We start from the raw sequence: 6,258 nt of genomic DNA, 5'->3' as shown, positions 1-6,258 counted from the left end.
AAAATGCAAGGGAACATGAATCAGCATATTATTTGCACAAACAATAACGGACAGTAGCTCTTCAACTTGATCCGTTAAAACGTGTATGAACAGTCTAGCAACGCATTTCATGAAGGCCCTTTTGGACATGTCAGTTATTTGTACCACTGGGTAAAATGGCATTTTGTTTTAGACTACTGGTATTTAATTTGTGCATTAACAATAAAGCTGAATATCATATGAACTAGATGACTAAACTTATGCATATGTAGAAGAAGAAACATTTACAAAAATCCATGACATGACCTCTCTTCTTGATAGCTGTTGAAAACTGCATGGAACTGACAGGGATTGTTTTGTTTAATTATAAATAAATAAAATAAATACATTATGCTGCTACCTTCTGCTTTTCCCAAATACAATGTAGCCTACAGGTGTACCTTTCATCAGTCCAGTTGCAATGAATGGACTGTGAAGAACTAACCTGACCCTAGCCAGATGAATTTCGTTCCGCTTAGCTCCGCCTAGCTTCACTCACATCCATCTGGGACCTCTTCCATTGAGAGTGATTTCTGCAACCGATTTTATGGTATAGCCAATCAGGACGCAGGGCGGGAGTTTCATAGATGTGACATAGCGTAGAAGCGACTGTGAGACTGTTATTAGCGTCACGGGTTGGCTTCGATTTGAGTGGTTGAAGTAGCACGTCAATAGATGACGGACAAGTGGCTTATTCAATCATATGCAAGCATTTTTTGATTAGGCCCAGCCTTCTGAAGCAACACTTCAATGGATCGGTTCCAGATGGATGAGTGGAGCTAGGCGGAGCGAAATTCATCTGGCTAGGGTCAGGTTAGTGAAGAACTGCCCTACTTGTGATTGTTTAGATATTTTAAAGGTTTTATAACAATGCTACACATTTTTTGGCAAGTGCTACAAATCTATTCACCTTTGCAGCGCCAGTAGGCTACTTTGTGTGCGGCCCGCAAACACACATTCCAAACAAGCATACACAAAAGTTTCAAGAGTGGGGGATGGAGTAGAAAATGGAGACAAATTCATTAATATGATTTATTTTCGCGGAATAGATGTACAGGACTGAGCGGCGGTCATATTTTGTACCGCGGTACATAGTTCTACATTTGACTGCTGCCATTAGAGCTGCAGCCAGCCAGAAGTGGATGGCTCCCCCTATTAAGTCAGGTTCTGCTCAAGGTTTCTTTCTGGAATATGGGAGTTTTTCCTTGCCACAGTTGCCACATGGCGTGTTTGTAAGGGGTTAAGGCTGCCAGTCTTCTGGTCGCTCCTCTGACGAACGACGTCTAGCTCTACCACCGGTACGCTCAAGCCAATCCAAACTTTTCTCATCTGTTGTTCCTCGTTGGTGGAACACACTGCCAGTTCCTACAAGGGCAGGGACATCCTTTTCCACTTTCAAAAAACTCCTGAAGACCCAGCTCTTTAGAGAACATCTACTCTCAGAGCAACACTTACAACAAGTCTTACTGATCCTAGCACTCACCAGCCGTTAAACTGACAAGTAACTGTTAAAATACAGCACTCACCGACGCACTTATTCTTACTGTACTCTAATGTGTTTTTTTTAAACTGTCCTAAAATTGTGAGAATTGTTCTAAAACTTACTGTTTACCATGTTGTTAGTCGCTTTGGTTAAAAAAGCGTCAGCCAAATGTAATGTAATGTAATGTAATGTAATGTAATGTTGTGTTCCTTAAACGTCTGTATATAGTCATATAATCATACACATACTAAGAACATACCAAGGCAAACCGCTTAGAGTCCTAAGCGAGGCCTAAGCATTTGTTAGCCTAAGCATTTGTTAGCAAAGCCTATATATATACTGCTAAGCATTTCTGATATGGCCACAGCAAGAAAGAGGAATGACTGATAATGACTGACTCTTCTCTATTATTGTGTTACATGCTCCAAATGTAAAGCACTTTGAGCTGCATTCTGTGTATGAAAGGTGCTATACAAATAAAGCTTATTATTATTATTATTACTGTATTATAGTCACTACTCCCTTCCCCGAAACACTCCTAAACAGGCATCTCGTCGGTGATTGGCTGGAACATTTTTTTTTTATGGTCCAAGCTGGACCAGGTTGTTTTTGGTGCCGTTTTTGGAGCCTGGGCTGTCCACAGAGACCGTTTTTTGACAGTGTGTTCAGTGCACAGGCAGCTAGCGGATGGTGAGGTGATGTTTGCTGTATGTGACAAAAAATGTTTAACCGCGTAACATCGCTTAGAGCACCACAACACCTAGCCTAAACTGCAGGGGTCACATTCAAGTCATCTGCAGGCCACTTTCCAGGTGGTCTTCTTAGGGGGCCAGGGTACAAGGGGGACATTTTCTGTTATCTTGTCTTGCCAGGATTAACCCTTTCAAAGCACCGGGCCCGGACGGTCTTAGGGGGAGGGCCCTAGCTGGGTGCACTTACCAACTTAAAGGTGTTTTCACTAGGCTATTTCAGACTCTGCTTGATACACACACAGTCCCGCTTTCATGGAAGAAAACTACAATAATCCCAGTGCCTAAAAAGTCCCACCCTGTCTTACTCAATGACTACAGACCAATTGCTCTCACCAGCATTCTATATGTATGGAAAGGGTAGTACTGGGTCGTCTAGCAAACTCCCATCTGCTAGACAATCTTCAGTTTGCGTATAAGGCACAAAGAGGTACTGAGGATGCCACTCTAACTCTCCTTCACATGGTTAGCAAGCACATCCAACACCCAGAGGCCTACGCTAGAATCTTATTTATTGATTTCAGCTCAGCTTTTAATACGGTCAAGACTGACATTCTTTTAAAACGACTAACAAAACTGGACACAAATGGACACCTTGTGTTCTGGATTAAGGACTTTTTAACTGATCGTCCTCAAAAAGTCTCTGTACAGGGTACCATGTCTGATGAGGTCATTTTAAACACTGGAGTGCCTCAAGGCTGTGTTCTATCCCCAGTATTATTCTCCATGTATATAAATGAATTGCAGATCTGTGATAATCATTTTAGCCTACTTAAATATGCCGATGATACACTGTAAAAATTGAGTAGTTCTTCGAGGAACCTTTATGCTACTCCAAGAACCTAGTGGTTCCTGTAAGAACTCAATTGTTCCTCAATGCTCTTAGAGGTTCTTGGAGGAACCAAGGACATTTCTCAGTATAGGAGGCAGATCCTTGAGGAACTCCACTGAATTTAAAAGTTCCTAGGGGAACCTCTCTGTCGCTCTCTGTAGACCTGTCCCACAAAAACATGACTGAAAATTAAAACAGCCTAGCCTCAGTCAGACTTTTTTGATCATAAAAAACAGGGTAGATTTGATCTCTTGAGTCATAGGTCTTGATGTCTTTAGTGATAAGTCTCAACTGACTCAAATGAATGGTCACTAAAGATCCATGATTCTTGGGTTATTTTAGGGATCTGGGTGAAACATCTGAGTGGGAGTGATTCGATCATTACGACAAGTTAGGCTATGTACTCCTGCCTGTTAAGACAAACGTTTTGTGGTGTCTGCATTGTGGCAGAAAAAATATATTGTCGAGATTCTCTCTGTTCTGTTTATCTCTAAAATTGACTTGTTTGTAGAACTATTTCTTTCCATTATATGCCAACATTCTAACTAACTTGCCAGACACTGAGTGCTTTTGTTAAGCGCATGAATGTGTCAGTAATATTGAAAAAATTCATGGTCGCATTACCACATCTATCGTGCATTGTAGGTTAGACCAGTGGTTTTCAAAGTGGGGGCCGCGAGGGGGTGCCAGGGGGGGCCTCAGCAAGTTGGAAGGAAAAATAAAAGCAATAAATAAATACATTAAAAAAAAAATAATTAAAATATACCTATTACTATGAGGCTGTTATACAATGGCATTATAATTTGTCGCATATCTGAATATTATATTTTCCATGATAATGACTGGGAATAATAGTAGAGTGATAGCTTTCATATAGCAGAAAACCCCAAATGCAATTTTTACACACTGTATGCTCCATCGCGAAATGCTTGTGGCTAAAATAATTATTACTAGTGTAGGATTAGGTTAATGTATTTTTACATTTGCCGTAGTATTGCCGATAGGTTTAATAACACATTAAGGGGGTCCTTGGCCAGAACCTAGTGGTAGTGGGGGGCCTTGTTGTGGAAAAGTTTGGGAACCCCTGGGTTAGACCTATATAGCACGCACAAGCTGTAATTTTAAGAATATTGCCAAAACACTTGCGAAGAGACATCAGATGCGACAGTGCTGGGAACAAGCAGATAGCTGTTTGGGGGAAAAATTCTTGCTAACTTCCGATACCCGAGATGTACCCCTGAGTGCACTTCCAAGATCCCTCGCTAGAGTTTTGCAGTTCAGACTGGGAGAGAATGTTACTTTTGAGCATGTCATTAAAACCAGGTCCATCACTGTGGATACAGTAGCATACAAGATTGGCAGCTGTGTTGTTATCGGAATTGCGCATGCTGAGGACATTCCAGTGTTTATGAAAATCCACCACATTTTTGGAGGCATTTGGTGTCTGTGTGGAAAAATCTTACGGCGTTCCAGTTTCAATTGCCACCTACACTGCTATGTTGTGGAGGAAGAGCCTGACTGGGAAGTTATGTTGCCTGGCGAAGAACTAGCTGTCCATGGTGTAGATGCTTATTGCAATTCAGATGGAAGAATGACTATTGCTGTTCGACACTGTATATAAAGGTTGTTGAAATTATTAGTGGTATGATCATATTTTGAATGTGCATAAATGAATATTTTTCATGCTTTGATCTTCTGTCTTTTGCAGAGAATCTAATCGATGGCGAGACTCTCCTCTCCTTGAGTGAGAGGATGATAGACAAATTACTCCCCCTCATTAAAACTCAAGTTCAGTTTACTAAGTTACTTGATAAATTAAAAGGGAAATCACATACAGTCACTGTAAGGTCAGTAGGTCTTGCCCATGAATGAGAAGTTATTTCACATAAAAAAGATTGGACATTTGATTATGAGATTCATAGGCCCGTTAAACTAACCATGAATTATGTTTCAGCTCTCCACAGGAAAGACCACATTTTGAATTGAACTTAAATAATAGTGTATATAGTTTTCAACTTCCTGCTTTTCCGCCTCTCCTGAGGAAAGAACTCTCAGAGGAGAGTCCAGACTTCCATACTCCAGCATACAGATCAAAATGGAGGTCGCAAATTATACAAGTCCTCTTTGACTCAATTTGTTTGTATACATGGTAAGTTTAACCTGATTCATTTCTCCTGTTCACTGTGCTTCATTTGCAATCGTGCCTATTTGCATGCATGACACTCTGTTAATTGTAATTTTCAAAGGTACCCAAGTAGTAAACAATATAATGGCATTTGTGGTTCTCTTGTGACAAAGTACCCTTTTCTACGTGATCGAACAGGACAAGGTTATGTAAGTACAGTAGTTTAATATACTCACAGGCATATACGATACTAACTGTGGGCAGTTACCCCTCCACCATATCAGTAGGCATCATTGGTCTATTTACGTTGTATTCTTTTTACACAGGACAGTTGGTTGGGAATGCTTAAAAACAAGTTTAAAAAAGAGCGAATCCCACTGACCAATCCCGACATTGAATACTACAGAGCAAAACATGGGGGGGAAAAGTTTAAAACAATACAGGCAAGTCAGGCTCTTACAAGCCAAGTGGCAGACCAGACGCCTGCTTTCCAGGATGTGATTGAAGACGTAGTACCAAATGCAGTTTTTCAACATGACAAGGTAATAACAATAACTTGTAATCAAAACAGTTGTGTGTGTTTGTGCATGTGTATGTTATCCATATATTTAATAGATACCTTTAAGTAAAGTGTGACCTAGGTGTGTTTAGCTTTAGGAATTCATTAATGTACAATAACATTTGGAAAATATTCACAGGAAGATCCATATAGTGTTGGGAAGCATATTGCAAAAATGAAGGAGGAGTGTAAGAAAGTCCATCCAAACATTAAACATTGTCAAACATCAAACATTAATCTTAAAGGATAAAATGAAAAGGACAACACACGAAAGAATGGAGTTTATCCAGAGTCACTCTACCAGGGAGTCATTACTGGAATTCCCTGCATTAAATCAGATCAGTATTGTAAGTTAAATTGTGTGCTTGGGGTTATTTTTTTCATAGTGTTATCTTCTTTCAGAAGAACTTGTTGTCTGTGGTATCTATGAAATGATTGTTTTACTGTTATTTTTTTAATCTTTTTCAGATTTTCTTAGAAATTGAAGAGAGA

General features: G+C 40.0%; 1 long non-coding RNA gene across 3 annotated transcripts; it reads left to right on the top strand.

The window, feature by feature from the left end:
- The first annotated feature begins 4,520 nt into the window (after positions 1-4,520).
- Positions 4,521-5,834, top strand: LOC121707855. Of its 3 annotated transcripts, none has more exons than XR_006031422.1 (4): positions 4,521-4,705; positions 4,791-5,231; positions 5,329-5,416; positions 5,534-5,834. It is a non-coding gene; the product is annotated as an uncharacterized LOC121707855 (long non-coding RNA). The 3 variants fall into 3 exon arrangements; XR_006031423.1 differs by having other exon boundaries at positions 4,521-4,929; positions 5,037-5,231; XR_006031421.1 differs by having other exon boundaries at positions 4,521-5,231.
- Positions 5,835-6,258: the final 424 nt, after the last annotated feature.

The sequence above is a fragment of the Alosa sapidissima genome, chromosome 4, assembly GCF_018492685.1.
Source record: "Alosa sapidissima isolate fAloSap1 chromosome 4, fAloSap1.pri, whole genome shotgun sequence".
NCBI lineage: Eukaryota > Metazoa > Chordata > Actinopteri > Clupeiformes > Clupeidae > Alosa > Alosa sapidissima.
The sequence above is the reverse complement of the archived record's forward strand: the minus strand, read 5'-3'. Positions and strand labels throughout refer to the sequence as shown.